General features: G+C 43.5%; 1 protein-coding gene and 1 long non-coding RNA gene across 2 annotated transcripts in view; one reads left to right on the plus strand and one right to left on the minus strand.

Annotated features, from left to right (window-relative positions):
* TMEM268 (transmembrane protein 268) overlaps window positions 1-16,504 on the plus strand; it is an 82,963-nt gene that overhangs the window by 63,492 nt on the left and 2,967 nt on the right. The window lies entirely within an intron of this gene.
* LOC123332961 lies at window positions 682-14,483 on the minus strand. Its single transcript, XR_006550178.1, has 2 exons — window positions 14,395-14,483; window positions 682-905 (listed from the first exon to the last, which is right to left on the minus strand). It is a non-coding gene; the product is annotated as an uncharacterized LOC123332961 (long non-coding RNA).

The following is a 16,504-nucleotide window of genomic DNA, read 5'->3' on the forward strand; positions in this document are numbered from 1 at the left end:
GGAAAATTCTCTAGTGCTAATAAATTTGATAATTTAGTTTTCTGTTATATATTGAGTTGGCCATAAGGTTCATTCAGGTTTTGCTGTAACATTTTTGGAAAAACCTGAACATCCTTTGTGGCCAACCCATATATTGAAGATCCTTTTTCATTTGTTGTTTCAAATGCATTCAAAATCTTAGATATTTAAATGCTTTTTAATATATTTTAATATCAGGATGGGGAACACATGTATACCTGTGGCGGATTCATTTTGATATTTGGCAAAACTAATACAATTATGTAAAGTTTAAAAATAAAATTAAAAAAAAATTTAATTTTAAATATTAAATATTTTAAATATTTTAATATTTTAAAATTTAAATATTAAAATAATTTAAAATAATAAATATCTAAATATTAGATATTAAATATTTATATGCCATAAAATGATGACTAGGGTAAACATTAAATCATAAAGTGTTGGGTAGTATGAAAATTAAACATTACTAATATGGAAATCAATATCGATTCTAAACTTCATAACAGTTGATGAGAGATATTTAGTAGCAAATGTAACCGAGTGTTCCTCAAAGATGGGGAAAAAATTCAGGCGGTTTTGACAGTGGTAGGATGAGCAATTCACTTGGTCATTTTCCTTCTGTTTGAGAAATGAAAGTGATTCTGGCAATTTTCCAAAATCTTCAACACAAAATAAATGCTTTATTTGCTTACTCAGCTTAAATGAAAGGAAAATTAGCTCCAATTCCTTGGCAACTGCAGATCCTGCTGGCTTTTCAGGGTCAGTGACAAGAGCAGCAAAGAAGGTCACTTTGTAAGGGGCTGAATTCTGGAGGCCTGAGTCAGGTCTTTCTGATCCTCCTTTTGATCCTTCCCCTACCTTGAAATTCCAGGGCATCATGAGGCCTGGAAGGGGAAAGAGATTTGCCTATGTGAGTTTCAGAGGGCCACTAGGAATACTGGATCCTCATGTTGGTTCTCGTCATGTTCCCTAAGATCATGTTCTTCCATCCTACACAGTTTGTGTCTCTTTAAATGGTGACTTGCCGGTTCCCAGATGCACAAATTCAAAACGTGTTTCTCTGCTTTCAGAAGAGAACAAACAATGTTATATAATGTTGCCCTAGAGGAACGAGAAGCAATAGCTATTTCATTTCCTCATTACTTGAGTGCAGGGGTCCAGCCCCGGTGGATCCAGGGGTTTCGAAGGGGGAGAGGGCTTCGGCGATCAGGAAACAACAGCTTACTTAAATGTTAATTAAAGATATAAAGAGTGGTTAAATAAGGATAGCTCAGTGAGGAAATTCAGTGGAGAAAAGAGGCTGAATAATTTAGCCAGAAGGTGAGAGAAAGAATGACATGGGGAGACCAGGCTTCGGTGAACAAGGCCCACACTTTATTTTCCAAAGTAGTTTTTATACCTTAAGTTATGCATAGAGGATAATGGGGGAAGGGGTAGAGTCATGCAGTTAGCCAGGCTTTCTTCCTGCAAACTTAATCATATGCAAAAGTTTAGGTGATTTGCATCATCTTCTGGCCCGGAGGCCTGTTAACATTTTAAGAAACTTATTTTTCTCTAAAGGTGATTATTCTAAAGTCAGGCGCCACCCTCCAAAAGCATTAGATAAAGTTGCATTCCTATAGGGCAAAGGTGTGGTGGGCTACAACAAGAAAAAGAATTAACTCAAGGGTCCAAGGTTACAAATATTAAAGCTACTACTTACACCAATTATATTAATCAATACACTGCCAGGGACACAGCAGGTAAGGGATATGGAAACTTAGCAGCAAACATTGGCCCAGCAAGTGAAAAACCCTTCACCAATACAATTTCTAATCAATCTTGTAACTGTTCAAAGGAATCTGTATTTAGACAGTTTAGAACATCTCATGCCTCTCACAGTTGGGAGGCTCTGAACAATCACATGTGGCCGGAAAAACCTATTCAGGTAGGCTAGAGGACTTCCAAAGGAGTTTGTAGGTTGAAACACTGTCACACCCAGGAATTATTAACTGGAGCTGTAAGTTAACTCTTTTTTCAGAGAGAGGTAGTGGGGTACTGCCCCCATAAAGTCACGATGTAGGTGAGAGCACAAAGTAGTAAAGTAGGCAGGCTCTGGATATGGGGGTAGATGCTTGAGAATTTCCAGGGGGACTCCTGAGGCTCGATCCTGCCTTTGCATATGTCGAGCCTCCTTCCTCATGACCTTTGCCATGGGTGGAGGTCCTCACGCCAGCTCCCAACACTTGAGCATACTCAGCCTAAACCCCACAAGTTTGTTAAGTAGATCCAGGGCCCTTCTCAATCCTTTTTATCCCTTTCCTCCTTGGCTTGCACTGAAATATAGAAGAAATGCCTTCTTTTTCCTGGTGCGTGTGATTTCACTTCGTTAGGAGTTCAGGATAGGCAGGAGGTTGAAGGCACCAGCACCAGGCACTGACAGCTGTGAGATGCAAGGGCTCCCAGGGCCATCTCACATTTCCCTCAGTCAGAAGCCATATAGATCTTAGAAGGGCTTCTGCTCCTGCCACTTTGATTCATGTGGCCTGTGTGCAGAATGATGGCTGCAGTACAGGAGATGGTCTTGAGACTTATCTGCTGATCCCTTGAGTCAAAACCTTGCTGCTGGAGTCTTACTTCTTTAGAGAGCAGCAACAGTCACCACCTCCCTTGCTGACACTGGCCAGGGTTCAGCATGCCTCTGGTATCAAGATTCATAGCTACTTGTTTATATTTTCCGTTGTTCCAAATAGGATGAAAATGACCACCTCCAGACTATTGGCTTGGAAGGCACCCGGGGTCCTAGAGTTTTGAGTGAGTCTTCAGAGACCCTAAAATCCCATGGCTTTCTCACTGGAGTCTGTAGAGTCATTTTCCCTTCTCTGACCTCAGTTTCCCTGCCATCAAAATTGATATCTGTGTAGAGATCACCCCAGGGAATTAAGGAAAAGCTGAGCAGAAAGAACCCTGACTGCTTACATAGGCTTCAGACAGAGCACTTCCATTCTTAATTATTTCATAAATTGAGGATACATTTGAGTTGGTGTTTAAACAAAGGGCTCTGCTATTGCAAACGAGGTTTGAGCACTTCCTCACCTCTTTTACAAATCCCTGCTTGACATCTGAGAACGTCTGTTTTAAGTGCTCCCAGGGACAAGTTGGGTGGCAGTAGGGAAACATACTTCCACAAACTCTCTATTGTCTTTAATACCTCAGCAGTGAGCAGACTTTTGCAGTATTTTTTTTTTTTTTTTTGTCCTCTTTCATGTGAATACTTTCTTCATATCTCTGATTGTTAGCCCTGAATTGAACCCCTGAATCCTCCTGACTAGTGATTAGCTTTGGGAGTGGGTTCATCTGATCCAGACACTGTTGTATGAACTGGGTGTCACACTGTCAATTTATAGCATGTATAAATAAAAAAGCTGTCCATTTGCCTGTTATTATATGATATGAAAATACTGATTGAACTTAAAGATTTTGCCTTGGATGGAATAACCTAAGTTTCTGTGTCTGTATTAATTTTTTTTTTTTTTTTTTGCTTGATAATGCTGCATAATAACTAATCCCACCTACTTACCCTCATATCAGTGATTTATGATAACATGTATTTTTCTTACTCAGATTTTCTGGTCAGGAAAATGTGTTTCTACTGGGCTTAGCTTGGATCAGCAGAGCTTGGCTCTAAGATGCGGGTCAGCTCAGACTTAACCTCACATATCTGCACTTTAAGACCTGAACGGAAGGGACAGAAACTACTCGGGGGAAACTTTTATTATGGCAAAGAGCAGGAGTACAGGAGAGGCGAGCAGAAGCACGTGATGCCTCTTAAAGTCATTGTCAGAACTTGCAGTTTGTCACTCCCACCCATGTCCCACCGGCCAAAACAAGTCTTATGGCTGAGTCCAGTGTTGGTGGGCTTGGATATACACTTTATCCCTTCTATTCAAAGAGAATTCAGTAGATTGCCAACTCACAAGGCAAAAAGGAGATGTAGTCCTTTTTACAGGGCAGGAAAGAACTGGGAATAGTAATTCAGTCTACTACAGTATTCTTGCCCGGAAAATTCCATGAACAGAGGAGCCTGGCATGTTGTACAGTCCATGGGGTTGAGAAGAGTCAGATACAACTGAGTGACTGTGCATAGACAGACTACTGCAGAGGTTTATGTTAAATTCACTTAGTGGGGGGCACTGGGGAGCAGTTGAAAGATACAGTCATTCACCTCCCAGAGGAGTTAAAATGGAATTACAGTGAGATCCCATGTAATGCTAACCTTTACAGTCTGTCCCATAAAGACGGCAAGCAGTGGTTTCAAACATGAGCTCCACGTTGAAAATCACAGTGATAAGCAGGTAGATAAGTATAGGTACTGATTTTCAGGTGAGCTGTTTCCCACCGCATGGCATCTCTAAGCACTTCTGGATTGGTAGCACCAAGTCCCAACTGAATCCGCACTCAATCTATGAACTTTGGCTTTTCAAAAAAAAAAAAATCTAAATTCTTGTAAGGATGGCAGCTCTCATGAGTTTTATGTCCATTTGTCTTATTTTCATTCTCAGGGTTCTAGATTTGACTGTTTCTGTCACTTTCATATTCTGCCTACAGTAATGCTACTCAACGTAGGAGAAAAGGCAGTGAAAATAGAATTCAGACAAAGATAGGAAATCGAAAGTGACCAGTCTACCTGCAGCACTCATGCAGACACGATAAACAAAGGTCCTCTCTGCTGCTGAGCTCACGGGCACCCTCAGTCTAGTAACAAAGAGCTCCACGAAGTCACTGCCTATATGTCTGCCTGGCAGGAAAAGGATTTGGCGTCTTTCCCTAAAAGGAAAGGCCCATGATGCCTCAGACGGCATTTGTCCTGAGAGATTGCCACGGAGAGAGGCAGAGAGGTGGAATGAAAAGAGCTTTGATGTACGAGGGACACAGGTTCTAGCCCCAGCCCTGTAGGTGACCTTCTGTGTGACCTTAGGCAAATGGTTTCCCCTGCTCTCACCTCAGTTTCCCCATTGCTCATTGATACCTGTGATGAAAGTCGTGGGTTTTAGTCCTGACTCAGCTGCATGGCCCCAGTCAACTCATCTGGGCTTTCACAATCCTATTTTTCTCATCTGGTAAAGTAGGGTCAAATGTTCTTCAATAACTAGGACAAGAAAGTGACCTGTCAATTCCGAAGTGTCAGAGGAACGTGAAGGGCTTTCATCCAAGGGGCTACTTGATCAGTCCTCGAAGAGCCAGGATTCTTCTTGCAGTGGTTTTTTTCACTTGACCTGGTAGAGGAGGGAGAGGACGGGGTCCCAGAAGCTTTGAGGGTCCCTTCCTGCCTGACCTGGATGCTTTTGCAAACTTTTCTCTCCTTGTTACATGCTAGTGAGTGTGCTTGTTGGAAAAAAACAAAACAAAACCCCCACCGCTTTCTAGCCTGGGCCTCTTCTGAATCTCTCTGCAGAGAGAAATCAGGGATGCCCTGAAATTGAGAATGTGGCAGAGAACTGAGACCAAATTGCTCACAGCAGGGTTATGTGACGGATGCTCAGTCATATCAGGACCCAGGAGATGCGCAGAGCCCTGCCCTGCGGGCTGTTTGAAGGTCACACCGACTCGGCCCTGCTGGGAAACGAACTCAGTGTGTCTGTTTGCGGGTTGTCTATGCTGAAGGCACAGTTCGCTGGGGCTCTGCCTCCTCTATTCCTACTCCTGCCCGACCGTCTCTACCTGCCACCCTCAGGCCTCTGCCCCAGAGCCCCTCCTGGTGAATTTTCAACTTAAATTATTTTTGAACTGTCCTCCTCTTTGCTGTATTTTCCTCAAAATTTGTTATAAAGGGGCCAACATGGCACTGGAAATGCAGCTGTGGCCTGATACCGGTCCAGTCTAATTGAATCTGGGCCAGAAAGAAGCTCCTGACTCATTTCAGGGGAGAAGCTTTGGTCTTTGTTTTGTTGCCACCCTCTGGGAGAGTGAAAGCAGAGTGGCCCCTGTGACTGTCCTTGAGTCACAGGACCACTCAGGACAGTGAGGAGAACGGTTTCTGTGGAGCACTGGCTATGAGGCATTTTTTCCTATGTAAACCTCACAGCCCACAGCACAGGGAGGGAGGTATTATTACTCCTGTTTTGCAGATGTGACTCAGGGAGGAAAAGAACATATCTATGGGAAAATGAGTAGCCCCTTGGCACCTCCTTTTTCAGCCTCTCTGCCTTAAAAAGTGTATGCTGTGGAGAAGAATAAGGTGTTATTCCATTCTGTTCTGTGTCTTTAGAAAAAACCCTTTTCTCTCCAGGCTTCCGTTTATGCTTCTGTAAAATACAGTCCTTGACATTCGACCTCTTTGAGCTCAAGAATGCTATTTTCCATGCCCTCTCAGCACTTCCCTCAATTCTCCTTAGCTCCAGAGCAGACTGGATAACTTCCTGGGATGTTGGCATCCATTTCAAGGAGTGGTCCCACAGACAGGTGTGGATCCAGTATTTAAAGTGATAGAGGTACCTGCCCAGATGTTGTAGGGAAGATGGTGGATGGCTGTGACGTGGACTGAAAAGATTCCTAGATGTCGTCAGTGGAAAACTAGGTGTTTCTATGGGGCTGTTGTGATTTTCATTGCCTCTGAGCTACTTCCGAACTCTGTAAGTTGTAGATAACAGAGCAATGCAAATGGTTCATGTTCACAGATACCCAAGTGATTTTTTTTCCAGTGGAAGAACAACTGGCTTGGCACACCCCTGTGGAATAAGCCACTTGAGCATCTATTTGTAGTTTCATTTCAAAACTTCTTATTGTTTGTGTATATGTGATTCTTTAAACATCTTACTGGTTCCCTTGCTAATTAATGACCTAAATAAAATCTCTGATACACATTTATTTTATATTTCTATGAAGGTCATGATTATACCCAATTTTAAGTAAACTATCTTTTAACAATATATGGCAGCTGCAACACAAATCTGTTCAGCATTGTTGATGGGTAAAGGGTTGAAGGTGTAGGTATATAAACCTTTGTACTTGCAGGCTAGAGGCTGTTTTTCTGGTCCAAACTATTTCCTATAAAACTCTGGCCCCCTGAGTTTTTCTTTTTGCATTTCCTGCAAAGGGACCCATTCTTCCTGACTCCCTACTTCAAAGCTACTCTAGAGGCTTGCTAACCTACTACCTACTTCTTTGTTTGGATTTGACCTGTCATGACTGGGGGATGATAGAAATACTTCCCCTGGAACAGAGATGAGGACTAGGTTAGGCTGTGTATGTCTGAGGGTACTGATCTGCAGTCATTTCGGGTACCAATTGAGCTGGCCACTCAAGGGATCCATGTCTTGTGCCTGCCCCAAGTTTGTTCATGAGAATTGGGCTATCTAAGCTCCAGGCCACCCCTCTCCCTGCATCAGGCCCTTAGCAAGGTTGGTGGAACTCTCTGCCATTAGAGGTGAAATCGGGGCCTGAAGAGCTGACCAGACCTGGATGCGAGGTGCTTCTCAGACCAGGTGACAGGACCTTCTAAAGCCTCCAGTCTTTCTAGGAATGACCTCCTCCAAGATTTCCTCACCAGCACTTTCCTATTGACTATATGTTATTTCCATCCATTTTGAGCCAAGCCCTAGAATAGCTCCTTGAGCTAGGCTGGAAGAGTTTGATTGTTCCCCACTTGATATATGTAAGATATGAACTTCAGAGAGAGGAAGTGACTTGCTGAAGGTGAGTGTGGTAGGGAAAACCCAAGCCCGGACAAGGCAGGCCCCAGACCACTGTCTTGACACTTCATTTTGACGCTAGGTGTCCAGCTTTCCCGAGCCTTAGCTGTCTTAGACTTTTGTGTCTTTGACCAAAGAGACAGTCTGAGTGAGGGAGGGGAGGACTCTCTTCCACCCTTCCCTTCCGCTTGGGATATTCCTCTACCCTGGCGTTAGCTACTTAACTGTTCTTTGAGATGCAAATAAGATAGGGTTGATGGATTGAATATTATCCCCTAGGCAGTGGAGGCTCTGGGGCTGTCCTAGTCTCTCTCTGGAAGTATCAGTTAGAATGCTTTTGGCCCCAGTCAGGTGGCCTTAGTGGTAAAGAAGCCGACTGCCTATGCAGGAGATGTAAGAGATGCAGATTCAGTCCTAGTGTTGGGAAGATCCCCTGGAGGAGGGCGTGGCAAACCACTCCAGTATTCTTGCCTAGAGAATCCCAGGGACAGAGGAGCCTGGTGGGCTACAGTCCATAGGGTCGCAAAGAGTTGGACACGGCTGAAGCAACTTAGCACGCATGCATGCATCAGAAAACTCAATTTACATTAACTTAAAAACTAGAGATTTCTCTAGAATAATGAGCAGCTTGGAGATAGATGGCTCAGCATCAGAGTCAAAGCTCCCATGATTCTGTAGTCTTAACTGTCCAATAAGGTAGCCTCCAGCTACGTGTGGCTATTTAAGTTTAGATTAATTAAAATTTAATAAAAGTTAAAAAGAATGCAGTTCCTCAGTCATCCTAGCAACATTTCAAGTGGTTGGTGCCTACTGCATTGGGCTAGTACAGGCACAGAACATTTCCGTCAACGCAGAAAGTTCTGTTGGATGGCAGTGGGATGTTCCCTGCAGTCTAGGAGCGCATGGACAAAGAGAGGAGAAAGGTAGGACATGATGGTGCTGCCGCGTTTTTCCTTTTGTCAAGAATGAAACTTTTCCAGAATTCCCACAAGACTTCTGTCAGTGTCTTCCTGACAATGCCTAGGGCCCTTCCCAGCTGCCAGGGGATTTTCTGATAGCAAGAAGAAGGGGGCACGATGTTGGGCAGGCTTATCTTTTCCTGGTTACATCTCCTCTGAGATCCTGTCTCTGCTTAATGTGTTCTAAGTCCTTGGGTTGCTTCTGTGTATGTTGACACATACACAAAGTCTACCTCACTTTCCCTAGCACCTCTTCTTCAATTTGCACAAAAAACAGCAATACAGATGCTCATAGAAGTCAACTCTAGCAGAGCCCAGGGACTTGAAGGGACCTTAGATCCTATTTATGCAAATCACTTAGCACTAACACTGGGCATTCTTGGTTTTACCAGTTGGTATGTGTATCACACTGTCATGCTATCCTGTTTTTCCCCTCTATGTACCCATCATTAGGAGCACCATCTCTTAGGCCATCTGATTCGCCTCCTTTTACTAAGTAGAGCAATTTAGGCTGATAATACTTGCCACGTGGCCTGGTGGTGGGGTGGGGGTCTCCCTTTGCACAATAAAAAATGCTGCAAAGCAATGGCAGTCTTCTTTATCCTTCCTCCCCCCAGCCTCTTGCCTTTTCACTAGTGCTAGAGAACCAGGAAAAGGTTTTTAAATTGTCCATCTATTCCTTTCTCTCTCCCTACCAGCTTTGCCAGACTAAAGATGTATCTTCATGCTGATGGAAATAATTTCTCCTCTCTTTGCAAGGCAGAAACAACCACAGCTAGTTTTGATTTTAAATAACATTTGTTCTTCTATTGCACTCATCCACAGCATTGTTCATTATTGAATGTTGAAAATACAATTAGCCAAGCATTTTGGTTAAGAAGTAGAGATTGAGATTTTTTAAGAACCAGAATAAAATAATCTTAATTCTGGAGGCAGAATGGCCCATAAATCAGATCTGAGTATCAGTGACAGTCCTGACGGTTGAGTAACATTGGACAAATATACTTAAACTAGGTGGTTGGATGAATCAGCAATCCATGGACCATGGTCTTCAAGCCAAATTCTGCCATTTCAGAATGGAAACACTGTTTTTAGCTCAGGAGCTTGTTATAAAATAAAGAAGATTGGATGTGACCTACTAAGCCTAACATATATACTTGACCCTTTACAGGAAAAGTTCACCCTACCCTGGATTAGATGGCCTCTGAGAATTTTTCCTACTCTCAAGGTCTGAATGTCTGGGATCTTGGTAGCTTAGGTGATTCAACATGTGTTAAGTCCAAGATTTCGTGGGGCTCAATGACAGTGTTTTCCGTCACCTCTGGGGTCTTTCCATTCCGTATCAAAAAGGAAAATGGGAGGGGCATGACTAATTAGGGGCTGGGGCTGGAAGTCCCAGAGGATGACTTTACGGTAAACCTGCTGACGTGGTGCCTGAAGAGAGATTTCCCTCAGCAGGTGAGCAGCAGGCGTGTACGTCAGATACTGGAAACTGTGGGGCAGAACATTCTGGCTTTCTAGCCACAGCCAGGCCTGCCCATCTGTAACAGGTGTCAGCAGCTCTGACTGCTGTCAGCTGGACAGCTCTGGCACCAAGCTGTGTGTGTGTGTGGGGAAGGTCAGAGGTGGGAGAACTGAGTCACAGTCACTGCCCCACAAGGCCCCGAGGTCTTGAATTCCACTCTGGTAAGGACTTTGTAACGGGGACTGCTACCCTCAGCCTTTCTCTCTCTGAGGTCTGGGAAACCTGCCCCTTAGTGCAGGGTTTTGAAGGAACCCAAGTCTTCACTCCTGTTCATCCTCAGGGAGACCGCGTGCCAGTCACTTAACTTCACTGAGGCTCAGTTTCTCAGTAGTTAGAGGGCGCTAATGAACCCCAATCTACAGAGCTTCTTGGGCTGTTGAGAGGGCAAAAGGAGACGTTACCTGGGAAAACGGTTACAAGCGCGAAAGTACAAGGCCCCAAAGGTTCAAGGGGAGCTTTCTCTTAAAACTGTGGTTGTTGAACACTTACTGTGTGCCTGGCACTTGGGTAAGCTCTTTACATGGTTTATCCATTTAACCCTCAAAACGACCCTCTGGGACATGTACTGCTAACGCCATGGGACACTATACTATCCCTGTTTATGGAGAAGGTGACGCTGGATCACGTGCCTGTGAAGCTCCAGCGCTGGGACTCAGTCCCAGGTGTGAGTGAGCAATTTCCTTGTTCTTAACCACTTTTCAAGATCTGGAAAGACAGGAACTTCTAGAATTGACACTTTTAAGTAGCTCTGAGGAGTCCTCATTCCATTCGTGAGAATGGCCAAAATCACTTTAGACTGGCCTATTTTTTGTCTCAGAATTTTATTTTGGCTTCTGACAAATCACATGGATGATTGCCCTTATTAAAGCTCTCAGTTGGAGTATTTATACTCTTTAGTAACTTTAGAGAAAAGAAGAAACACAGTGTTCTCTGGAAACAAACACCCAAAAATCTCATCCCCAAATAAAATAATAATAACAATGAAAAACCAGTTAAGGTGAAATTTCAATGTTTGAATGAATTTTGTGCCATTAGAAGTTTCAAAATTCTTTGATTTTTATCTTACCTCTCCCACCGCTAATTCTTTTCTTTTCTGCTTGCATTCTGGATAATTTTGAGATGGAAACATTTTAGAGTTACAGATATCCAGTCATATCTGAATAATTATTATCCTTTTATGGAGTCATGCTACAGAGTTTTCTAACCACTTCTATTTCCAATAAATCAGTTGAATTTTACAGACACCTTCTGAGTTCTGGAAAGCATGATGTCTATCGTCCATGAGAGGAAGCAGAGGCGCAGGGAGCTTAAGTGACTTACCTAGAATCACACACCTACTCCATAGCAGAGGCAGAATTTCTAAGACTTACCATGTCTGCCCACCTCTGGACAGGCAGCCTACCCTGATTTCATCGTGTATTCAGCCACTGCCGATATTGGCTGTGTGTGTGTGCTTAGTCGCTCAGTCATGTCTGACTCTTTGCGACCCCATGGACTGTGGTCCACCAGGCTCCTCTGTCCATGGGGATTCTCCAGGCCAGAATACTGGAGTGGGTTGCCATGCCCTTCTCCAGGGGATCTTCCCACTCCAGGGATTGAACCCAGGGCTCCCACATTGCAGGCAGATTCTTTACTCTCTGAGCCACCAGGGAAGCCCAACGATACTGGGTTTGGTAGCTATCCCTTCTCCAGGGGATCTTCCTGACCTAGGAATTGATCTGGGGTCTCCTGCATTGTAGGCGGATTCTTTACCATCTGAGCTACCCAAATATTGGCTGATTGTGCTTTAATTACATTTCCTCATTAAATTCATCACATTAATTTATTAAATTTATTTTTATTATTATACTATAATATTATAGTATTATACTATATAGATTATAATATGCCATAATATGCTATGCATATCATAGTACATTATTATATATATATATAAAACAGTATTATATCATTATGATATATGATTATAATGTGTGATTGTGATATTTATAATATTTATTAAATTCATCACAATTATAGTGTATTATTATGCTGTATATGTCATAGTATTATAGTATACTTTTATACTATATTATATATATTTAGAATATTTATATTTTAAAATTTATTACATTAATTTATTAAATTCATTGCATTTTATTAATTTCATCATTAAATTAATTAACTACCTCATTAAATTCATTACGTTGATTCATGACAATCCTACAAAATAGATATTTATTATCATTGGAGTTTTTCAAATGAGGAAACCAAGACTTAGAGAGGTGAGTATTTGTTCAAGTTTACTCAGCCAAATAAAAGAAGAGGCAGGATTTGAATCCAGCTCTGCCTGACTCCAGAACCACTCTTGCCACCTGTCTTCTCTGCCATCATTGGCACAGCCAGAGAAGGTTTAAAGGAGGCAGAAGGGAGACTATAGGATATCTCCAAAACCCACTGGGATTTTATCTGGCCCTTGGGAGAGCCCACGAGTGCCTCTGGTGAGTGACCTTAATGTAAGTCTGGTGGTGAGCCAGCAAGGTGTGTCCTGGCCTCCCTGGGAGGAAATGGGTCTGTACAAAGGCAGCCGAGAGAATGGTCTAAAAGCAGCAGCAAGTCTTGTCAGGTTGGGCAGGTGAACTTTGTACCTGTCTGGATGTCTCCTCTCTTTCTCTTTTCTAGCTAAGGATTCAGGAGTTCATAACATTTATTAAAGCTCTCTTAGATATCTTGAGTTCCCTGCAAGTGTGTATGATGCCCATTTTACAGAGGAGGAAACAGGCTGAGAGGTGTCCTATGACTTACTTGAGATCACACAGCTGGAAGGGCTGAGCTGGGATTTACACCTAGGTCTCTCTGGCATTAAGACTGTCCACTTGCTGCCTTTGTCTGTCTTTTCATTCAGTCCTGGACCCCTTCTTTTTCAAGAAGCACTCTCTGCTATATTTCTAATCTCATTTGTCCTCAGGCCCAGCTTCTGGAGAAGTCCATGCTGGGCCTAAGCGAGAGAAAGCAATTCCCAGAGACTCAGATGCTGCCCCTGTGTATGCGCTCTACTGGGTCAGCGAGCTCCTGTCTTCCAGTCCTTATTCCCTTAATAACAATTTGAGTGACTGGGAGGCTGTCCCCAGGAGGATTAATAGTAGCTCACAGATGCCCAGCTCTTCACGCTCATGTTTGTTCCTCATTTGAACTGGGAAGGCTCAAATAGTTCATGAATGTCGCCCACTTCCTGGGTTCCTGGGTCCTGCTCTAAGCTTGGCCAACAATCTTTTTGTGACCCTGGCTCCATACCTTCCCTTTCTGAACCTCAGCTTTTCCATCTGCAAGTGAAAGAGATCCTTGGAAAGCTGTGTGTGTGCTTAGCCGCTCAGTCATGTCCAACTCTTTGTGACCCCATGGACTGTAGCCCTCCAGGCTCCTCTGTCCATGGGGATTCTCCAGGCAGGAATACTGGAGTGGGTTGCCATGCTCTCCTCCAAGGTATCTTCCCAACCCAGGGATAGAACCCAGGTCTCCGGCATTGCAGGTGGATTCTCTACCATCTGAGCCACCAGGGAAGCCCCCTTAGAATGCTACCAAGGGACAAATCTGAGGCCTTTGGCTTCTATGTAAAATTGTCTCCTTTGTTTTTAAAATTTTGATCTATGCTAAACAACTTTTATTTAATCTTACAGAAATAACCAAACAACAACTCTCTCAAAACTTGTTTTTACATTTTCTGTTTTTGTGGGGAGGTCATGTTTTTCTTCTTGTAATGTGAACTTTGCCCAAATCTAATTGATGATTTTTCTCTACTCCACCTCCAAGAAATGGAATTTAGCTTTGAGATGACTACTTCCAACCCAGCACAAAGTCTTCCTGTTGTAATCAAAGTCATAAGCTGAGCCCCTCACAGCACGTCAGGCTGATGACACATTTTCCGTCCAGGGACCATATCTATTTCTGTCACCAACCTCATCCCTCTCCCTTTCACTGAGAGCTCAATTCTTAGGCAATTGCTAGAGCTTGTTTTAAGGAGATGCCCTGACTGCAGAGTTTACTTTTTGAATCAGCTTTGGGAACTGCAGCCTAGAGAGAAAGATTGCTTCCTTTGCTTAGCTAAATGTTTTTGCTTTTCCCTTTATGGTTGTTTCATGAGCTTCTTTTACCCATCACTATCCCACCCTCACCTCTGTGCTCACTGGAAGCATGGGTCTAGGATGGCAAACAGGACATGAAACCTGGAATAGTGTCTTACCAGGCTGCAAGGAGAGCTGCAAGGGCAGGAGGCTCTGGCTCCATTCTCGGCACTCTGTCCCTCAGGGCTGCACGGCATCTCCCGGCCAGGTTGGGGATATTTTTCCTCATCACCTGTGAAGTATCATAAATCAGCTGCCCCTGCTCTATGTTTAGCTGAGTTCTGGAGGTTTGCAGAGAAGTCTGAAGGTCTGCTTTTTGTCCTCAGGGGTGAACTGTTGAGGCAAGTAGATTTGATTGGAAAAAGTTCAGAGTTGATTAACATTGGTCTGAGGCCGTACTGAAAGTACCAACATGATGCCTACCCCGCCCACGAGTTCTGGGCTGCAGGCTCTTCCGGGTTTGTGTAACCACTTGGGGCTTTGCAAAACAGCAAATTTCGCTATTTGGTCTTTGGAGGCTACACGATAGCCTGGTAAATACCACTTTCATAGTGTCACTGCTTTGCTCAAGAATACCCAGTAATTCCTCATAATAGTTTTCTACTTGTGTGTAACAAAATTACCCCTAAACCCAGCGGGCGAAAAATTTGGGAGCAGCTTAGCTGGGTGATTCTGGCTTCAAGAGGGTGTGACCTCATGTCTCAGCAGAGGAGACAGATTCATTAACACATATGAATGTTATGATTTGCGTTACCAGCTTTGAGTATAAACACAGTCACAAGAAATTATTAGGAAATGTATTTTAAAAGCAAAAAGCCCTAAAGAATCTTGTAAGATGGATGTACTCTACCTATCCTAAGAAACAAACATTTCCAATCCTGTAGAAACTCCTGGGTATACCTTGCAGGTCCTTGCTAAGTTGCTTTGGTCACGTCCGACTCTTTGTGACCCATGGACTGTAAGCCCGCCAGGCTCCTCTGTCCATGGGATTCTTCAGGCAAGAATACTGGAGTAGGTTGCCATTTCCTCCTCCAGGGAATCTTCCCAACTCAGGGATCGAACCCCTCTTGTGTTTCCTGCATTGGCAGGTGGATTCTTTACCACTAGTGCCACCTGGGCATACCTTTCCTGTTGCATATTCCCACCATCTCTTCATCCAAATGGTAACTGATTCCTTGAATGAAGTCTTTATCAGCCCCCATCAGTTCTCCTATACTTTTACTGCACCAGTGTGCATATCTAAGTGATGTGTAGCATTGTTTTGCAGACTTTTAAATTACACTGAGTTTTATCATAGTGCATGTGCTTTTCTGCAAGGTGTTTTATTCATCCAACACCCTACAGGTGAATACCCTCGTTCATCCAGTTTTTGCTGCTGTATAGTGTTACACGGCGTGGCCATACTGTAACTTTTATTCATGCTGTTGTTGATGGATACCTGAGTTTTTATAATTTCTTTCAAATTAATTGCCAGAGCTCTCCCTGCCACAATTAACAGAATGTTCCCTATCACCCCCTTGAGATCCTATGATACCCCCCAAAATGGATATGAATCTTAGTGACTTTCTTAAGCTTAAGGGATAAGCTCTTTTCAAGATCTGAATCTGTCCATTGGCTGCCTTTGCCTCAGTTCAGTTCAGTCGCTCAGTTGTGTCCAACTCTCTGCAACCCCATGGACTGCAGCATGCCAGGCTTCCTTGTCCATCACCAACTCCCGGAGCTTGCTCAAACTCATGTCCACTCATCACTAACTCAATGGAAGTATGAGCCATGCTGTCTAGGGCCACCAAGACGGATGGGTCATGGTGGAGAGTTCTGACAAAGTGTGGTCCACTGGAGAAGGGAATGGCAAACCTTTTCAGTATTCTTGCCCTGAGAACCCCATGAACATTATGAAAAGGCAAACAGATAGGACACTGAAAGATGAACTCCACAGGTTGGTAGGTGCCCAATATGCTATTGGAGAAGAGTGGAGAAACAACTCCAGAAAGAATGAAGAGACAGAGCCAAAGCCAGCCCAGTTGTGGATGTGACTGGTGATGGAAGTAAAGTCCAATGCTGTAAAGAACAATATTGCATAGGAACCCAGAATGTTAGGTCCATGAATCAAGGTAAATTAGAAGTGGTCAAACAGGAGATGGCAAGAGTGAACATCGGCATTTTAGGAATCAGTGAACTAAAATGGACTGGAACGGGCGAATTTAATTCAGATGGCCATTATATCTGCCC

The sequence above is a fragment of the Bubalus bubalis genome, chromosome 3, assembly GCF_019923935.1.
Source record: "Bubalus bubalis isolate 160015118507 breed Murrah chromosome 3, NDDB_SH_1, whole genome shotgun sequence".
Classification (NCBI taxonomy): domain Eukaryota; kingdom Metazoa; phylum Chordata; class Mammalia; order Artiodactyla; family Bovidae; genus Bubalus; species Bubalus bubalis.